Source organism: Stegodyphus dumicola, chromosome X1, assembly GCF_044657685.1.
Source record: "Stegodyphus dumicola isolate Sdum_Otavi_A_Nest chromosome X1, ASM4465768v1".
Taxonomy (NCBI): domain Eukaryota; kingdom Metazoa; phylum Arthropoda; class Arachnida; order Araneae; family Eresidae; genus Stegodyphus; species Stegodyphus dumicola.
In genome coordinates, this window is record NC_140780.1 from 176,209,843 (window position 1) to 176,231,478 (window position 21,636).

Genomic DNA, 21,636 nt, shown 5'->3' on the forward strand with positions numbered 1-21,636 from the left:
TTCTTTCAATACTGTCATACAAATACATAGAATTTTTACAAAAGATAGTTAAATTTTATACCCTAAGACCATTTGTGGTAATTAAGTCAATAAGGATGCAATCAGACCGCTTGCCCAAAGGCAAAAATATGGAAAAGGCAAAATAGGGTTAAATTCATCAATTCTAATGAGAATGCACTAGCAAAGTAAAGCACTGCAGTTTTACATAATTTGAGTAAGCTATTCATACGAATTTAAATAATTCTTGCATTTAAACTTGTATTCCAAATGAAGATTTAACTTGAAATTTAGATAATTACTGAGAGAATTATATTTTTGTGGCATACTTTCGTGAGATAAGGTCACTTTGGGTCACATGATACGAACTGGCGAATCAGGATGTTGATCAGGATGTTAAATTCTTAAGTCTTTTTACAAAGTTTTAAATCATATTAATATGTTTATGCCTTCAAAATAAAAAATTCTTAGAACTAAAATTTTTATGTGTATACTGTCGCCAAAAAAGTTTGCTTGGCGAGATTTGCGCCGGCGAAACGGAAAAGTACCATGTTTTGTAACAACATTAAAAATTACAAAACATAAATGTTTTGTTTCTTTTAATGTGTAATTATCCTAATATTGTTTATATAATTTAATGTGTAATTATCCTATATAGTTTATATAGTTTAATGTGTAATTATTCTAATATTTAATATAAGAATAAATATCATAAATTACATGTATTTTAAACTGCCAAATTTTATTAGATTGTTATTTTAACCCTTAGCCTGTCGAGCAATTTTCTGCGAATCCCTTTAAAACTGTCGCTAGTTTTAGACCGAACTTCCCGTAAAATGTTGCGAAAATAACCCTAAACCTCTGAAAATTGTCAGGCAGTTCTTTTATTATTTCCATCCCTCCCAGAATTTTACTTCAATGATTCCGCTAAGTGAGATTGATTACTAGATATTGTCCCGTAGATGTCAGCTGTCAAGAGAATTGCAAAAGACTAGAATCTCCGTGATGACCATCTCAATGCCGCAGGATACAGCTGCGGAACTTAAAAGTTTACTTCCCTAAAACAATCTTATTTTCAAATAAATTGGTTTTAAAATTTACCCGGTTAAATTTTTTATTATTACGCATTTTTAACCTAAGTAACCTAAATCTGTATGTCACTGTTATCACCTGAATTTCAATGCAGACTAATTAAACTGCTATCGCTAAATTCTATTCTGACAAATATCTCTTTCATTCCGAGATATTGCTGAAACATTTCGTATTATTTCCGATTTTCTGTCTGTATTTTTATCTTTAATTAAAAATATTTAAAACTTTCATCATTTTCCTATATTCTTCATTTGCATGCAAATATTAATTATTTTAAATAATTTCTTTTGTCCTAATTATTACGTAGTTTTAAGAGTAATAAACTGAACATTTGGGTGTTATTTAAGGGTGATAATATTAATATTAAATTTGCATTTTTTTTATATACATTCAAGATATTCAGAAAGGGAATTATAACCTGAAACTGTTTTCAGTGTATCCTAAATTTATTGACTCAATTTAAAAATTCTTGCTTTCTTGTCCAAGAAACACTAGTAAACTTTATCTGAAATAGGAAAGATGAGACATATTAATAACAAGCAAAGCAATTAATTTGGAAGTGAAATTTTCACAATCTAATTTTCGTTATATCTTATCTCGTTCATTTGCGCTTTTGCAGCTGAAGATGATGGTTCGGTAAAACCATCGAAACTAGTCCTGTGGAAATTTGAAAATATGACGCTGATTTTTGTTATTTGACTTATTAATATATATTTGTTCAGCGTGTTATTGTATCTTAATTAAACAAAGCAATGTTGTTACTCATTAGCTTACAATATAATTTATTCAGTATGGTATTTTTTTAAACAAAAAGCGTTGCTGTACATTTTGTAAAGTATAAATAAGCATTGCATTTAATAATTATAACAGTTATTAGTTATTTAATAATTAAATCATAAGAATATGAATAATTAAATATCTTTTCGGAGATATATTTTCTGGCGATTTTTTTTTTCTAGGGGTCCCAGCATACATTTTTGAAGCATTATGTTCTAAATAAATGTCTTGTTTGAACATAGCATTAATTATTGACACCAAATCTCCAACCAAAGGAAATACCTTACTAGGGAGGATATTTAAACAAAAATTTTTATTAGAATAAATATTTTTGTTATTTTAATACTACTGATAATATACAAACAGTTATTTAAATCCACTATAGTTGAGTGAATAAGATAGCTGGATGTTGATAGTTTGTTGTTGGTAACCGAACAGTTTAGCTGATTGGTGTCTTTATGATTTTCCCCATGCATAATCTGAATTCAAGCCAATTTTATTAGAAATTACCCACGAAGGAGTTCTCTTAAAACAGATAACCTGTGACTTCTTAAAAACTGTAAAATATAATCTGTGCATATTTTCCGTTATACGATAACACGAACAAAATGATTTCCTATACAAAAACATATGATCAGCGCTGTTATTGGCCGCCATTTAATTAAATGCATCCATCTTATTCCTTACAATTAATTTTCCTTCTTCAAAGAAAGTTTTTTTTCAGTAAAATGTACTATTTACAACGTGCCAATTTATTTTGCTCGTTTTTTATGCAAATATCCAAATTCAGATAGATATTGCGTAAGTTCAGGAAGCCAATTGGTCTCCAAGCGGTAAGATAAGCTGAACACTGGTAAATTCTAGCAGCTGCATGGAAGGTTTAGGAGTTTTTCAGAAGTGCAATTGTGAATTAACAGTTTGTTTCCCTCAAAAAAATCTACTACGAAGACTTCCTTTCCCTTAGACAAATAGGTACTGTGTGCTTTATCATAATCCAAAATCTTAAACGTAAAAACCTTTTATCATAGCCGACGATGACAATAAAATATTTTCTATCTGATGTGTTAAGTTAGCATAATTGTACGTTTCTAACGAAAACTGTTTGGCTCATGTTACCCTATAAAGAAAAAAAAAAAAAAAAAAAAAAAAAAAAAAGAGAAATTGGTTTTTATCTTAAACAGTATTTTCATTATTAATTATATCACGAATTTTATCAATAGTATTCTTAGTATTAATTGCAGGCATGTATTCATAAATATACACACAATAAAAGCAAAATCGAAAAATTTACCACGAAGTAATGTAAAAATGTAATGCAACACAAAAGAGTACAGTACTATTTCAAGTTGTTTTGTGTATATACGGAAGACATGTTTTCAGCATTTGTTCATCAGAGAAAAACTTTTCATATGAAGCTAATTTTTTCAAATCTTTCACTATACAAGTAATACGAAAGCAGTATAAGAATTTCTTTTCTTAATACACAACCGAAGAGCTGAGGGGACGTACAATGATTAACATACAATGGGTGTCTTGAATTATTTTGCTTTACATGCAGTTTCCTTATATATGTAAAACAAAATAAACTTTCACCCATTCCAAGATTTCAAGAACTCACAGAGAGAGAGAGAGAAATATCTATAACAAATTTTATTGTTGTCTGACTGATTGTTTCGGGAACAATAAGTCTTCCAACTCAAGCTTCTAGCTATTCAAATACGAACACTTCTCAGAAGCCATTTGGACCGCATCTGCTTTGTTAAAGAAAACTTTGGGGGTGAAATCACCCACTTCATTGGGTTTTTCAAACAAAGCATTCAGTGGTCCTGTTACTACCTGCTGACCTAGAGAAATTTCCCAGAAACTTTTGTTCGAAAAAAAAAAAAAAAAAAAAAAAAAAACGAGTTTTATATTTTTAAGAATTTCCAGTCTGACAGCAAGATTTGGGTATTTTTCATATGTATAGATGAAAAAGAAACTAATTTGATCTTAATAAAGAAGACAAAAATTAATAAGCTTATTTAAATTGTTTTACACAGCACCGAGTAAGGAAACAAAATTTAATTTACTTTATAAATATTTTTCTCAGACAATACTTTACGTGTAGTGTTTTTCAAGTTATGAGAATAGCGCGTTAGTGCACACATTTTGAAATCAGATTAATTTAATTAATATATATGGATATGCTAAACAAGCACTCTTTCGCACATATAAACTGTATATTAGTACATACATAAAAATGAAATAAAATTTGAAAACAAAGCAATTTTAAAACTACTGTACTAAAATATTATTAAAAATTTGTTTTTAACTCATTTTTTTTTCGTTATATACATTTACTTCAGTTTTGTTATATGCATTTACTTAATTTTATTTTGTTATATGCATCTGTTAGTCTTTTTGAAAAATTTTTAGATTATTTGAGTATGGCATAGGAAATGGATGTCTCCATGGACGACTTTCTAAGTAAAACGTACTCATGTTCATGTTACACATAGGAAAAATCACAAAACCCAACCATGCAACCAGTTTGTTTGTTTGTGTTCGAATATGAATCGAACTAGCGGTAATCAGAAATCTTAGCCAGGAGGCCATTGATTGGGTTTGACAGATTTGGAAACCTAATAAATAGTATTTAATAAATATAATATTATTAGAAGAATCGTATTTATATAAACAAAAGAAAATTCTTATATCGAACACAACTAAATCTCGATATAACTTACACTGATAAACTGATGTATAATAACACTGATAAATTAAAATACTAAACGGAATATACATTAATTCTGCATAGATAAATTTTTGTAATATATTTCGCTGGGAATGTCTGGCCGCAAAATCTTGATTATATATACCCTTATTTTAAGGTTATCACATATCTGATGGTTTGACTTTTACCTCAAAACACAAAGAATCCACAAACTTCAATAAAATTAATAACTTTATTTCCCTGTTGAAAATTCTGTGGATCTTTTCAATTATAAAAGCACACGCGCCAAGCAGTTTGTTTTAAATAAATATATGCAGCAACGAGAAGATGCGGTTTTGACAGCAACTCGTTTTGACAATCGAAAATTTTTCTAAACGTAAGAAATTTGTCGCTTAAATTAATTTTTCATTAAACAAAAAACAAAATAGAACTGCATATTATTAAAAATATTTTATTGATAATTCAGATTCCGAAAACAAGAACATTGTTATAAAAAACAAACAATATATTTCATTCACGGGGACCAACTTTGGCGCATGCACTTTCAACCGAAAAATATTTGAAGCATGTTATGGATAATGGTTTATTTGGTTATGGCAAGGTACTCGAGGGTTATTTACCTAAGGTGAAGGATGCCTTCGTTGGAGGACTGCCTAACAGAAATTGGCTTGAATACATGTTACACATATGGAAAACTAAGAAATTATCCTCGCAGCCAGCCCGTTTGCCGGGATTCGAACCCCGGACAGAACCACCAGTTGTTTCGTTAGACTCCGCTCAGCAGCTGGTGGGCTGCCCGATAACGGAAAAGCTCAAAATTTCATATTAGAGAAAAAATGCTAGCATAGTATAATACAAAGTTATTGCCATTTCAGTAATGTGAAGCGATTTTAAGAATGTTTAATTATTTTATTTAGCTTATGGCAAACTATACGAGGGCTATCTCTTAACATACTGGTAGTTTGACCTGCATTCAAACCCCCGTAAACAGGTTGATTGCATGGGTGTTTTTATGGTTTTAACTCTATGTAGTACGAGATTGTGTCCTTTAGAAAACCTGTCACGAAAGCATAACTCCCCTTAGGCAGATCGCCTTCATGTGCTTAATAACCTAACAAGCCAAACCAAACACAACCCGAGTGAAGACTCGTAGTCCAGGCACGTCATCATGAAAAGCTAACTGAAATTGGCTCATATTCGGCATGGGCAGCAAAAATTCGTGAAAACTGGTATGCAGGCAATCCATTCGCCAGAATTTGAACCCGCTTCAAACTATTAGTATTCAACGATTTTACTGCTATGTTGTTGGCAGCCTTTTGTAGTATCTATATGAGAAGCAATCGCAAAGACACAATCATTTCGTACCGACGGATTCCGATTAAGTTCGGAACTTGGAGAATAACTTTCATTCGTGCTATTGCTGTTAGCATTGACATTTGGAGAGATGTTAATTTATTTAAAATTCTTTTAATGTAATTAATTTAATTCTTTAGTTAATTGTTCTTCTGACTGTAATATTTTTGTGCGGAATATATCTAACCCTTCCCCACACTAACTGTTTTACTTAATTTACACTCCATTAATTTTAAGTGATTTTATACCGATAGATTTCTTTCCAAAAAAGTTTCAAGGAATATGTATTTTTCCCTTGGATTTTAAAACGTTGTTGATTTAAAATCTTAATAATAAAATTTTTAAAACAAATATTTCTAGAAATTCCTTCGGCGTATTGATTTATTCCATTTAATTGAAGTTTTCGAGTAGAACATCTTCCTTTCAACATTCATAACATTTTTATATGTCAGTTCGCCATTTCTACTGAACACAGAGAGACACATACGAGTATAAAACTCAGGCATGCTGAAAGCACAGTTGTAACATTTCAGAATGTAAAAAGAAGAATATAGCATTATAATAACACGCATTTGAAATACGAGTGCAAACAAGAAAGCTGATTGCTACATTTTATATTTTTTCTTGACGAATCAGAAATTGTAATCAACTTTTAATACAAAAATAAAAATATTTGATTGTATAACATATGATTTATTAAAAAGGACGTATTTCGTTACAATTCTTATTTTTTCTGTTTCTACTAAAATTCGGCAATGTACTATAACAACGTCTGATCCTGTTGACTTTCATTTGTATAAAGTACCACAAGGCAAACAGTTGTAAAACGATTTATCTTCATTCGCAAGATTTTAGTCGCCACACAGATAATACATACCTGCTCTCTGACAATGATACTTCACTTTCAGTACTCTTTCCTAAAGTGCTCTTTTCAAAGAGACTTCACACCCCATTAAGCTCTTTGTGTCAACTGACAACCGCCTGCAGAAAGGTAGGGGAAAGAATACCAGAGCGCATTGTCTAAACACGTCTTAAGCAATTTTGGCAAAATTTGGGCTTCATGTATACACATCTTAAGCATTTTTCGAGCGATTTTAAATTCGTGTAAAGACGTCTAAAGCATTTTTAAAGAAACTCTGAAAACGTTTAAACATGTCTTAAGCAGTTAAAGGGTTAATAGGGCTTTTTTTAGCAAATATTGTTAAAAAATAAATAAAATTTAATAGTGTGTAGTAATTAGTAGTATGCCATGTAAATTCATAATGACTAAGGTTATCTAACTATGTAATTTAATTATTTATAACTAACAGCTTACCCATAAAAATTATTTCTGCATATTAAAGCGAGTTACTGCCTTTCATTAATCCTTACCGTGGCCACAAGCTAAAACACAAAAATGTAAAAAATCATGTAAAACTTGTTCTTTGGATCTAGTGAGACCTAAAATAATACAAAACAACTTATCACCTGTGGTGCTTTAGTATATTAACTGGGTTACAATCCCTTGCACTCTGCTAGAAGCTACGGCACTAACTGCATCAGACAGAGCCCAACTAACTTTAAAAATTTGCCAGCCGTGCCTACATCAGGCCTTTCAGGTTTGTTCTAATCAGGAGGTCTCTCTCTAGACAAGCAGCAGCAGTAACAGCATCCAGTCTTTTGTTATGAACCATGCTGATTATGATACTTCTCATTTTAATCTACAGCGCTTGACATAAAATGTACTTGTTATTTACTAAACCTCTAGACTGAGCAAGTATGTGACAAAATGAAGCATTAAAAAAACTCAACATAAAACTTACTGTTAGTAAAAAATAAAATGTCACTTATGCTCTTTCAAATATGTCCAACTATTATAAGTGTAAAATATTTTATGCTACTTGATACATTTTATAAAGTTGATTTTATTCTCAAACCTTTTAATAATTTTGTCAATTTATTCTTGTTTAATAATAATTCATCCTACTTACATCTATTTTATTTTTAGGATGGTGTTACAAAAGTGAAGTTTCAGACATAGATAATATTTTTAATTGAATTGATTCAGTTCTCATTTGCTCATAGGTCTTTACCATAATTTCCGGAAGAAAGGCTGCATCAGCGTAAACGCCGCACTCGAGAAAAATGGCGGGAAAAAAATTAAAATTACACAGAAACGCTGCAATAGATTAAATTGCACGTGACATCGTCGTGGGCCGTATAGATGCAAATACGGAAACTCAACCTAAGTCCTGATATATGACATACCAGTTAAGAAAAATGCATGAAATGAAACCATAAGTCAAAAATAAATTAAAGGTAAGAAATGTGGAAAATATATTTACCTTCACGTATATACTTATATTTACCCTCTAAAGTCCATATTTGTAATACTCAGACTATATTATAAAAAATGTTGCAACAACGAAATATTCAATTTGGATGACAAAAGGAAATTTTAAATTTTACTTACGAATTACAGCAAACTATACATCATATGAAGCCATCAATGATTCTTCACTATCTGAATTAAAAAGATTTAGTAAATTCTGATCTAAGTCTTCCAGATCGTCGCATTCATCCTCTTGGTTTACAGTCTCTTTATCTAAGGATATAATTTCAGCTTCTTTGAACCTTGCTATTATTGACGATGTTTCTACCGATTTCCACGCACTTCCTGCCCACTTTGCAATTTCTTCATAAGATGCTCTACGCATTTTACTGCTTTTGGTTTACGTATGCAATCCTTCACTCATCCAACACTCCCACCGATTTCAGACTTCAGCTTTGAAGGATTTATTACCTGACAAATCTAACAGTTGTAAGATTTTTGTCAAACCACCAGGAATTATTGCTTCGGTCGTAGACAATTTTTGACATCTGGTTTTCACTGACTCAAAGAAATGAGCACACGTGGAATCCATTATCATAACCCCTTTGGTTGGAAAAAAGATCCCATACGACACTGCGAAACTTTTTGTAGCCACTCACGCATGATTGTTTCGCACATCTAGCCATTCTCGTTTGCACAAATAATTACGTCATTAGGAAAATCTCCCTTCGGAATAGTCTTTCGTTTAAAAATGATTATCGGCTTTAGCTTGTCACCGTTTGCAGCACAAGCTAACACACATGTAAATAACGTTCTTTCATGCCCCGTCATAAGCACAGATACAGATTTTGCACCAGTTTCATCAACGGTTCTGTTTACAGGAGAGTCGAAAGCTAACGGCGTTTCATCCATATTTAGTATCTGTGACCGAAGAAGTTTTTTTTCTGTCAATAATAGCTGTCACATATTTTAGAAAAGATGACTTTTTATCCTGCCAGTCCATTGGTAATTGTTGCCTGACTGTTGTTCTAGTATGCACAGAAATATTTTTTCTTTTTATAAATCTGCTACACCTCCTTTGAAATCATTTATGTTCATTCGTTTCGCTATAAATTTTGCTTGTAAGCGAATTTTTCCAGTCGAAATTGCCATTCCCTTTCCTCGTTGCTCCTTTATCCAGTTTGCAATTTCATCCTCTAGATTTGGCCACCTTACAGTACCACTTCTTTTGGCTTGTTTCTGTTGTGGCATATTTTTAAGAAGTTCCTTTTCAGTTCTCCAACGTCGAATACATCTGTCGTCCACTTCAAACTCTTGATCTGCTGCTCGATTTCCAATTTGTTCAGCACGTGAAATTACATTAAGCTTAAAACTAGCAGTATAGCTTCTGTGCCGTTTAGGGACATTTAAAAAAATTTTCCGCTCCCTTCTTACTTAAAAACTATCCACCAAGTACTTGTACCGAAACTGATGAGATCTGTATCTGGCAGAATGCCAAGAAAAATCCATTCATGCTGAAGGGGAAATACGTCAGAGTTCGTTATTGCGAGGCAGGTGGAGTCATTATTGCGAGGCAGGTGGAGTCGTTATTGCAAGGCAGGTGGAGTCGTTATTGTCGACAGAGTTCGTTATTGCGAGGCAGGTGGAGTTTTTAAAGGCAGGCGGACGCCTTTAAAAAAATTGCAGAAAAGGCAGGGGTGGGGAGAGGATGGGTGCTGGAAGATTATTCGAATGGCAGAGGAGAGAGACTATTCAAACTGATGAGAATGTTGATTTGAAAGGGGGAAGAATGTTATTGTTCTGAGATCTCGTTTAGGGTGAATAAGGGTGTAGGTCCGTTCAAGGGAAAGAATGTAAACAAAATAACGTTCGCAAAAAGCAACTGAGTGGTCTTTTGTGTGGGAACAGTACCAGTCTATGCACAATGACAAGGCCATCCAAACTCTGTACAATGACTATCATAGGAAATATTTTATTTTTAGTGCACCTAAACGCCGCACCCGCTGAAAATTTAAGTTTTAAACACAAAAACGCCGCGGCGTTTCTTCCGGAAATTACGGTCATTTTTTTCATTAATGGTGTTTAAAAGTACTTAGTTTTGATGTGCAGAAATGTGTATGGACCCTGAACTCAGTTGGTTATTGGCTATTCGTTCACCTTGTAGACAAAAAATCTGAACAAGAGCGAACCCAGTTTTACATCTTTCTGCGTAATGCAAATTTATGCTGGCGGAAAAAAAAACAGCAGCAACTAACATCGTGACTGTACTCGTGTGGATGGGCGTTTCTTTAACCGAGTTTTAAAGAGTTTCTTTAACCGAATTATGCATAAAGCACATTATTCATACCGTGATATGGTAAACTCTTTTGAAACTGCTAAATTTCTCAACATCTAAAACTGTTTCTGGTATTACGGTGTAATATAATTGAGTAATCTGTGATTTCAACTTTCTTTCAATTAATACATCTTCACTTAATTCATTTACTAATTTTGATGGCCATGTATGTTCCAGAAGGAATAACCAAACTAGACCTTGCCACCAGACATTATTGCCTATAAGCGTTATCAGCTTTTCACCCCGCGTTACTAAATCAGCTGGATTTTTTATTTTTTTCCCACTACAATAGTTCAATTTTTTAGGATCTGTAAGGGATTGAATTTCTCTTACTCTGTTGGAAACAAAAGGCTTCCAATATAAAGCAGATCCTTTTATCCAGTGAAGCGTTATTGTGGAATCTGTGCACAACTTTATCTTCACATTTTGAAAGTCTAGTGCCATATTTAAAGTTTAAGACAGCTTTGCGGAAATTATGGCACCCATTTAATTCTAAATGGGGAAGTTTAACCCGTTTCACAGCAGACACTTTACTTTTTGTCGAGATGAAACTTGTTTTAATTTCATTATTTTTAGTGAAATACTTAAAGTAGGCTATTGCATCAAATGCCTTAGGACTTGCATCGCAAAAAAATGTGGATTTGTACCTGATCTTTTATTAAATTCGTTCCTTGTTGGAAATATTTTCTAGGTATCTCCAATCTCTTAAAAGATGTTCTGTTTCAGATCAACAACCTTTCCATTCATTTTCCAAATCTAGGGGTAACTCATCATTCCAGGCCAAACCTCTTTTCCTAATTTCTTGCAATAAGATTTTAATTCATATGGTGAATGGAGATATAAAACCTACAGGATCATATGCCTTTAGCATGGTGTTAGCCAATTTGGTGAAAAGTCTTCTCTAGATCCACGCAGAATGCAACCTCATGTTTTCAGAAATTGCTAACAATATCTAAAATGTTTGGTTTTAAATTGGGCCATGGCCATAAGCAATCATTTAAAGATTTAAACTGATTTTCTTTTGAAGAAGTGTCAAAGACCAGCCTCACATCATAATCGGTGGTGGATTTGTCATCCCTTATAATGGGTCTATGCGGCATGAAATAGCCATTCTCAATGTCGTTATCTGAATATTCTTCAACTACCTTATTTCCCTTTTATTCAGTAACAATTTCTTTGTATCATTGGAGAATATTGTCATTTTTCGCGAGCTTATGATTTAATTCAAAAAACAATTCTTCACTATTTTGAAATTAGTCCGTAACCCTTCCTTACTGTCCTTCCACAATAATTTTGCTTCATATCTGTAATTAACAAATTTTAAATCATTTTCAAATTTATTGACAATTTCTTTATCTATTTTCAAAAATTCACTGTCACAAATTCCAGTTGCTTCAAGGTCCTATAATTTCTTTAAAAATCTTCCTGTTCTGCATTCTCAACAGCTAATTTGAAAACGAATGGATTTTAATTTTTGCCTTTTCGTCATTATGTATGTATGGAACCGCAGAGCAACCATACAAAGAGCGATTTTGTTATTTTTTCTACTGTCCCTGGATTGTTTATCTGCCAGAGATGATGGGTGCCTATCAATAACTGCACTCGAAAGCCATGTAGTGCCCTCTATGTTTTCTCTTCATCTTATTGTTAATTTCTGTATGTTTTAAGTTTTCGTAAAATGGCATCACAAAAAGCCCGTTCGAAAAATAAACATTTTTTGGAATTTTGTTTTCAAAAAGGCCACTTAATATTTGTTCCAATCCTGTTTACTTGCTAATAAAATTGTTTAAAGAAGTTTGTTCTTTATAGTATATTAATAATACTTCAGATTTTATGCAACACACTTCAGCTACATAACATATTCCAATTAAGCAACTCGTATTTTTAAAATTTAGTTTTGACATCTATGTTTAGCCAAGGCAGATAAATCGTTGCAGTAGAAATTTTATATGTCGCAAACGCCTCAATGCGTGTATTTCGCTCGAGAATTTTCGCATTCTGTAAAGTAACATTTGCAAAGTCGTAAATCTTTTGTTTTGCTTTAAGTGCGCCGAAGGAGTATACAGTGTTCCCTCGCCACTTCGTGCTTCATGTTTTGCGGTTTCAGTGCTTCGCTGGTTTTTCCAAAATATTCATCAAAAAGTAAAAATGAAAAAACACAACCATGCTGGCAGCCACATTGCATAAAGGAGTATTGTTTCATGTTGATGGGTGAGAGAGAGAAGGATCCCTTTATGTCAAATAAAGAGATGAGTTGACTCAGAGTACATACCACTGGCTCTCATAAAGGCGCGTGATTGGCTTCCTGTGCGACATCGACCAATGAGAGTAAGAGTGGATTTATCCCTGCGAGTTGATTGTCTGTGCATCATATTTCACCAGTTTTGTCCATGATATTGACTGTCTCGCATACCGTATTTTAGTTTGTGTTGGCGGTAATTTTTTTTGTTTAAGTGGTAACTTTTTTTTATTAATTAAGCCCTTAAACCTTCAATAAAGAAGCGAAACATGTGGTAACTCCGCATAATAACAGAATTATGAAAGCGGAAGCTGCATAGGCATTGTGGATTGTTGATTGCAGGAAAAAGACAGTAAGTTTGGACATTGATATGATCATTACAAAGGCCAAAGCTCTTTATGACCATATCTTGCCCGATGACGACAGTGAAGAGGCTGAAGAAGGTGCTGACGAACCTCAAGCCAGTAATAGCGCTGCCAGGAGTGATTCGCTCCTCGATTACGAGGCTTTTCAGCCAGCAAAGGCTGGTACGAAAAATTTCAGAAAAGATATGGCGTCAGAAATGTGCTTCTGTATGGTGAGGCTTCCTCTGCTGACAATGATGCTGCTTGTCGTTATGTCTAGGAAGAGTTTCATAACCTCATCAGTAAGGGAGACAAGTTTTCAACATGGATGAAACATTCCTCTTCAAGGACGAAGTGCAGAGTTGCCAATTCTCCCGATTTAGGCGGGAGACTCCCGATTTTCAACTACTCTCCGGCCAACCCAATTTACAATATATTTCTCCCGACTTTTTCTTATTCTTAAAATTTCTCACGATTTTTATGGAACTTGGCTTAATACTTTGTTATATGAACAAAAAAAAAAAAAGTGATTTTGGATGTCTGAAAGCAATTGAATTTTATCTAGATTATACCTGAAACAAAACTTTGCGAATCAGATGAGAATTTCTACTTTGTGAGCGAGAGCATACGTATCCAGAAACGTTGTTCTCCAATGGGCATCGAGCTCCACTGCGTGTCATCTCGCATATATCGGCCAATGAGCACAAAGCAAGCTCAAAGCTGTTAGTTGTATGTTCTTTAGTTATTTTGTTCATCTTGCCCTGAGTTGTGTGAGTACACGTGCCTTCGGGAAATAGTTTTAGAAATTATCATCTTTTGTTATGTCTGTGAGAAAGGTGAAATACTCGTACACAGTTGACTTTCCTTCCATTATTTCCTCAAGGAAATGTAATAAATTTGTGATGTGTACCATCTGTCGTTGCAATTTTTCGATTTCACATGGTGGAAAGGAGGATGTTCTCAAACATGTGCGTACACAAAGACAACATGAGTTATTTTGAAAAAAACGAAAAATTAAATTTTTTTCAGAAACAAAGGACCGAAAATTTATTATTGCAGAATGTCTGTTCTCTGCCTTTTTACTGGAGCACAACCTGACACCGAATGCATCAGATCACGCTGCAGCTTTATTTAGAAAAATGTTTCCTGATAGTGAAGTCGCTAAGAAATACTCAAGTGCAGGACCAAAACAGGTGCAATTGTTAAAAAAATGGGTTTGAAAAATAAATCTTTAGTTATTGATTGCATTAAAACAGCTCCGTCCCGCCTCTTTACAAATAGAAGCAATAATACCGACTCAAAACTGTATCCAATTTGTTGTTTCTTTTTTTAATCCAGAGTTTTCAGAAATTGAGTGAAGAGTTTTTTCTGTCCCCACTTTAGAAGGACATTCGACAGGCTTTAATATAGCACAGCTAATTATTAAAACTTTAAAAGAAAATGCAGTCCCTCTGGATAATTTGCTTAGCACTTGATGCCGATAATGCGCCAGTAATAATAGGCTTGAAGACTGTTGTTGCATGCATCTTAAGAAAGGAAAATTCAGATTTGCAGATTATGAGGTGCACCTGTCACCTCTTAAATTTAGCAGCTGAAAAAGGGGCAGCTTCTTTACCATTAAATGTGGATAAACACATTGTTGATATTTATTATTATCTTGAAAGGAGTTCTAAAAGGAAGGGAAAATTGAAACAGTTCCAACAGCTGCATAACTAATATTAGTGATGACGCATTAGAAAAACTTTTATTAGCGAAAGCAGGCCTACGTGGCAATTGCTATGAACAAAATTATGAAGTTTCTTTCTTAACAAAAGCAAAATCTGCCGCTGTTCATAACATTTGTACGAAAACTGATTAAAATGTCTTTTTTTTCCCCCCGCCCCTTAAACGATGCAAATAATAAAAAAAATTTTTATGTGTAAGGTATTTTTGTGTTGCTTGCATTTAAGAATTAGTAACTATTTAAAGTTAATTCATTATTAAAAACTATATTTTTATCATTTAAAAGGTCTTTTTAAAATTGTGAAAATCGCCTGATTTCTTAAAAAAGTCTCCTGATTTTTGAGTGTCATAGTTTGGCAAGTATGGAAGTGAAGAGGCCAGGCTTCAAGGCTCACAAAGACCTTGTGATTGTCATCATGGCTGGCAATGCTGCAGGTTTTATGCTTAAGCCAGGCCTTATTTATAAAGCCAGAAGTCCACGAGCATTAAAAAACAAAAATACAGCTCTGTTGCCCGTGTTCTGGATGCATAACTCCAAGACCTGGATAAGGACTTAGAAGCATGTCGAGGACTGCAGGTGTGTAGTTTGCAGAGCGGATCTCTAATGTATATATATTTTTTTATTACGTATCTGACCCAGTAACTGTAGGCAGTCAGTGATTGAGTTTTTGTTTAAGTATTTACCTTTGGGTAAATTTAGATGTCTTTTTGGAAAAACAATGATTCGGACGTGGAAGTTAGCGAAGGAGAGTCTGAAGTCTCGTTCCAGTCAAACAAGACCTTCCCATTGAAGAAAGAGGCCGAAGAAAAATAAAAGCAAGAAGGCGAAAGTAATGGCTGTGAAAGGTGAAGAACCCTCTACTAGTAGTCAGTCTGTGGATAACCTGCCAAATGCAAGAGGGATGGATCAACTGACGCAAATGTCCAGAATGCGTGGAGCCTCTTCTTGGAAAGAATTTTGCAGAATGCAATCCGCGGAAGAGTTAATGAATGGACGGAATAGTAAGGAGATTTCAATGCGGGAAACTTTTGAGAAGCCTGATGACCATGCGGAAAAGAAAATTGAGACAAAAATGGAGTGGCAATCACTCAAAAAAAACAGCGAAGGTGCAGAAAAATGCGCAAAAGCTTGAAGTTTCGCAAAGTAACCGTTTCCAGGCATTAGATCAAACCAGCACGTAGGAGGAGGAAGGAGGAGCACCAGCAGCTGGCACTCCCCCGCTGATTGTGTTCCCTAGCGACACTCCTGATTGGTTGGCAATCGACAAGCTTTTTGAGTAAACTGTGTTGAAGGATCCGAATCAAGCGCTAAGATGAGGACAATTCATGTGTATGTTAAAAGCGGGGATGATTTTAAGAAAATGATGAACATCTTAACTGATAAAGGATTTGCATTTCGTACGTTTCAACTGCAAAGTGAGAGGAACATCAGAGTGATCATTAAGGACCTCCCTGCCTTTATTAAGGAGGAGGCTATCCAGAATGACCTGATAAGAAGAAAGTTTCCGGTCGTCAAAGTGAAGCAGTTTCTGAGCAGAAAGAAGGACACACAAGCTTCTGATTTTCTTTATTAAGCTGAAGCGTAGCATAGACGGAAAGCAGATCCATCGGCTGAATAATATGTTCAGCTTCGATATTCGTGTGGAAAAATACAAGCCAAGGAAACAGCCTGCGCAGTGTTTCTGCTGCCAGGCCTTTGGTCACACTCAGCACATGTGTAACAATCCTGAATGCTGTGTGAAATGTGGTGGAGCTCATTGGAGCAGTACATGCTCCAAGAAACCTGACGAGAAGCCGTGCTGCATGTACTGTAAAAAGGACATGTGAGCAGTTTTCGTGGTTGTGAGGCTTACAAGAGGAGATTTCAGAAGAATGCCCAACCAAAAATTCACCGACGACCTGCACCGGAAGTGACATCGTCGAACTTTCCGAAACTTCCGAGGAGTGACAATCGCCCTGTTCAGATGACCAACAAAACCTCCTACAGCGAGAAAGTTAAAAATAACAAAAGTTCTGCACCCAGTATTTTTGAAGGACTTTTATCATGCTTTTCTAACCCGAACATCAAGGGACTTGGCAAGATCTTACTCGAGATACTTAGCTTTCTGCAGAATGTGAATATTGTAAAGAAACTCCGAGCAGTTCTACACACAGTTCAGACACTAATGGAATTCGCTAATAGTGAGTAACTTATTTATCTGCAAACAGCTCTTAATCACCAGCTTGCTCCGACCTTCTTATTACTAGTGTTTTCATCCTTAAATTCTACAACTTAATCATTAGTTTATTTTCCCAGTTCATCAAAAATTTTTTTTCTGTTACCTGAATTCTACATAAAATCAGGCTACTTTTTAACATCATTCGAAATTTCTAAAATGTTCTACAAGGGGTAGGGCCTTCGGCCAGGTACCCAGGTGTACCAAAGCACCATTCTACTGGAGGCCTGGATAACGAAAGCTCTGACTCGAATGATTCCTCCATTGCTTCATTCCCCAGGTGAAGCTGTATCTGGCGGAAAAGGGCCTCCCCTTTAAGGTACATCTCCTGATGGACTATGTAGGAGGCCATGCAACAGACCTGCAATATGACGGTGTGCAGATAAAGTTTCTGCCCCCAAACACTACATCTCTAATTCAGCTGATGGATCAAGGCATGCCTTTAAGGCATTCTACACTCTCTCCACGATGGAGAGCTTCATTTCGGCAGTTGACGATGCCAATGACGAATTCATACTGGCACAGTTACGGCATTGCCTCATGTTTGTCTAATATTCAGCGAGCATTAAAGAACATGAAGAGTGAGACCATAAATTCTAGCTGGAAGAAATTATGGCCGAATGTGGTGCACAACTATCCAGGCTTCACTCCTGAAGAAGTTCATCACTCAGTGGTAGAGAAGGCGGTGAGGCTGGCTCACATCATAAGGAATGAAGGATTTGTCGACATGACAAAAGAAGACATCAGCGCCCTTATCGATTGCCACTCGGACCCACTGACTGATGAAGATCTCCTTATGATGACAAAGTCTTCAAGTGAGGAAGAAAACGAAGAGGAAGACAAAGAAGATACTGAAAAGCATGGCCTTACCATGAAAAATCTGCAAGAGCAATGCAACAATTTGCACAAGACATTGACGACGATATGGTTCGAGCTGTTGAGTTCAGCAATCGTGTGGATGGGGTTATGTCCTTGTACAGGGGAATTTTGAAGGAAAAGAAAAAAACAAAGGCAACGACTACCCATCACCATGTTTCTCTCCAAGGTAAAACCCCCAGCTTTACCACCAGCGCCTCCAGCAGAAGAGTCTTCCGAGTGAGCCTAAAGCTTCTACGAGTCAAGTGAGAGACTCTCCTCCACCACCAACACAAGACTTCACCTCTCTCAGAAAGCAATGTTGATTAATGTTTATTACTGTATAAGTCAGTGCTAATGTGATAATGTCAGTGCTAATTAATAAGGGTATGTTGTATAATTAACCTTATTAATTACACTCACACGTTTAAGTAGATACATATGGTATCACTTTTATTTTTAGGAACTTTAGGGTGGCCTTTCTTTTGATTTCATGCATATCGAAATATTATGAAACTAACTACCAAATATTTTCAATGCTCACTATAAATTTACACATTGCAGCAATATGGAATTTCCTAAAACAAAACAAAACACCTCCTTTTGTTCTTTAGTTTTTTTATGCTTCTCAGGAATCGAAAGCAATTCACAAAAATTAGTATTATGTTCTGAACTGCTGCAAAAGAAACATTCTGAATGCTAGTTGACAAAGCAAATGCTGTTAGAATATTACGTTTAAAATTTTGGTGGCTACATTTTTCTGATTTATCTTCAGATATTTTTATGAAACTACTTAAATGAATCGTAACTTCACGCGATTCTATTTCTTCTTTAGTAAAGGAGATTAGTTCATTGATGTCCCAGTCTGAACTTTTGGTATGTGTTCTATTAAATTCTAAAGCAATATCTGTTGAAATCAACTTAAGTAAAATTGGGCATGATAAGTGACCATAACTTCCATATGCAACCCCTAAAGAGTTTCAATTACGAATTTGAATTTAACAATTGTCATAGAGCTCCCTCAAAGCTCTTAAGTTAGAAGAATTTTTTACCAGATTCAGATTCAAAAGCTTTTTCATATGGGCGTTAATAATCACATCGGTTCTACCAAACCTTCTTTCAAAAGGTTGATAACAGAAGTATGATTTTCATTAGTTAATGAAAACTGACATACAGCATTAGTTTTACTTCCACCAAGCAGCGATTTCAAATAAAATTTATCAACTGGTGCCAAATCCTCATTACTGTTTATAAAGGGTTCGTAGTGGTCCTTATAAATGCTTATAAGTCCTTATATTTGAAAATAAAATATAAAGGCCCTTATAGGTGCTTACTTTTTCTTTAAAGCCCTTATTTTTTTGTTTTTAGTGCTTATTTTTTGCTTTCAGTGCTTTTTTTTTTTTTAATGAACGCGCTATTTTTCCCCGTACCAAAGCCGAAACTAAATAAACAACTTTTCTTCCTAATATGGAATGTCAGATGGTGAGTCATACTCCCGGAAATAGCTTTCCCCCCTTTCTCTGCATTAACATAACCTGTGGTGTGCACGAAGAGTAGACAGGTGCCCGTTGTTCTATTGGTCAAAGAATTGCGAAAGCAGTAGAAAATTCCGCTACATTCGGCATTCTTTTCCTCCCACCCAAATACTACTCACGTTTGAATTTCTATCAAGATCTTAAAAAGATTTGCATTCTCGTTCTGCTTGGTCAGTTCATATTCGTGTTTATTATGATCGTTATGCTTATATTATGAGCATATGTATGAATGTTTATAATAACGTAGTTGCAGTAACTGCTGAAGTATAGTAAACTTCCAAAAATGGTTGTGTTTTAACACAGATTAGCTTTCTAAGGAATAATATTTGGAATGGCTTAAATAAAGGGAAAGTAATCGAATAGTCAAAATAGTTTCATTTTTTTGGCCAATACATTATACAGTACGAAGGTTGGGAGGTCTCCCCTTTCTCCGCAAAATCTTGAATATTGAAACTGTTACAGTTCGCTGCAAAACAAGCAACGGACCTTTTTTTTTGGGGGGGGGTCACTTTCCAATCTGGTTTGAATAGGACTAAAAGTTCTGCGGTCTACCAACCCAAGCGAAGAATGATTCAATTCCGGAAATTTAACGCCGTCTGTTGAAAATTAGAATGAAAAACACTCCAGTTATTTAGTTCTTTTTTCTCCCAATACCAGCAGTTGTTGATTCCAATTGCGTAATATCACGTAGGGAAAAATTACGGCACACGTATTGCGCAATAACGTTTGCGATACTTTGCAGAGATAATTAATTTTGATGTTCAGTCCGAGATTTGTTTATGAGCACTTAAAAGAGTTTTACTGTGCTTGCTAAGCGGAATATTTTTTAGTTCGGTTGGTTTATTTTTATATGATGCACATATTGAAATGTCAAAAGCATTTATTTAACGGAAAAATCTAAAGAGCAGCTACAGTCTACCCCCCCCTCTGCTCCTTCAAGTTACGCTCGACTGTCCGAATATGTGCCAATTTCCAAGTATGCGGGTTAGTTAAGCTTTTACTGTTAAAGATGACTGCAGGAAGCAAATTTCTGTCTTCTGATTTCAGAAATGTTCCTCTTTTTTACTTAAATTACTTTGCTTTCAATATCTTTTAAGAGAAAACTTACATACAATGAAAATTTAGAAAATGTTCAGAATTTAAATTTAAATTATTTAAATATCAATATGAGTGGAAAAATAAATTGTATTTATTATTAGGTTCCAAGCGAATAAAATAAATATGCCTTATTATTATTTATTTTCTCTATTTTGAACTGAAATTTCATCATTAAATCTTGTAATATAGTTTAGTTCTTCATAGTTTTTTTTTCTCTCATTGTAAACTAGTTCTGTAAATTGAACTATTATTTAAAATTAAAATTAAAAAAAAAAAAAAAAAAAAAAAGTAATTATTTTCCATGGTAGAGGTAATGCTTATTCTCTCTTAATAAGTACTTCATTTCTCATATTTTAAATTACAAGTCTAATTTTTAAGGTTATGCAGTTGTGTATGATGTAATTAGGCTGGTGCTTATTTTTTTTTCTTAAAATGTGCTTGAAAAGTGCTTATAGGTGCTTATTTTTTTAACTAAAATGTGGCTATGAACCCTGTTATAGCATTAGAAAATTAGCTTCAAAACTCGAACCATAAGCAAGAATCACCATAATATTTTTTGATTAAGTTTTGGGAGCTTCATAAAATTAGATCTAGTATTATTACGAAGAACACTATTTTCACTACTTAAAAAAACACTAGAATCTTGAGAATTAGTTTGAGGCTTAGAATTCAGATTTTTATCTAAATCCCGAGTAATTATATTTTTCCATTCAATAATTTTTGTCACTGTAATCTTCACCAACTTTCAGTTTCGAATTCACTTTTGATTTCACAATTCAATTGTTTAAGACCATCATACTTTTCAATTAATTACTCTTTGAGAACACTTAACTGATCAGTTCTTTGTTCATGAGTCAATTCCGATGTGAGTTTCAATTTTTGTTAACATTTTTTGTAGTAGCAGTATGCAAAACTGCACATTTCCACTTCAATTTATCAAAAATATCCATTACATTTATACTATATATATCAAAATATATCAAGTTATAAATAAGCATGTGCTTACCTGATAAATTTTATATTCCGAACTTTCAATTCAACCAGATTTC

At 34.2% G+C, this 21,636-nt stretch overlaps 1 protein-coding gene across 5 annotated transcripts in view; it reads left to right on the forward strand.

Moving 5' to 3' along the window:
* Window positions 1–21,636, forward strand: part of LOC118198324 (uncharacterized) — a 408,445-nt gene that overhangs the window by 36,464 nt on the left and 350,345 nt on the right. Inside the window, exon 1 of one of the 5 annotated variants that reach the window (XM_085808316.1) lies at window positions 8,079–8,230. The exons of the other annotated variants lie outside the window; for them this stretch is intronic. The gene's annotated coding sequence lies outside the window, so the exon portion shown is untranslated. Of the gene's footprint in view, window positions 1–8,078; window positions 8,231–21,636 lie in introns of those variants that run through there. 5 annotated transcript variants of the gene reach the window in all.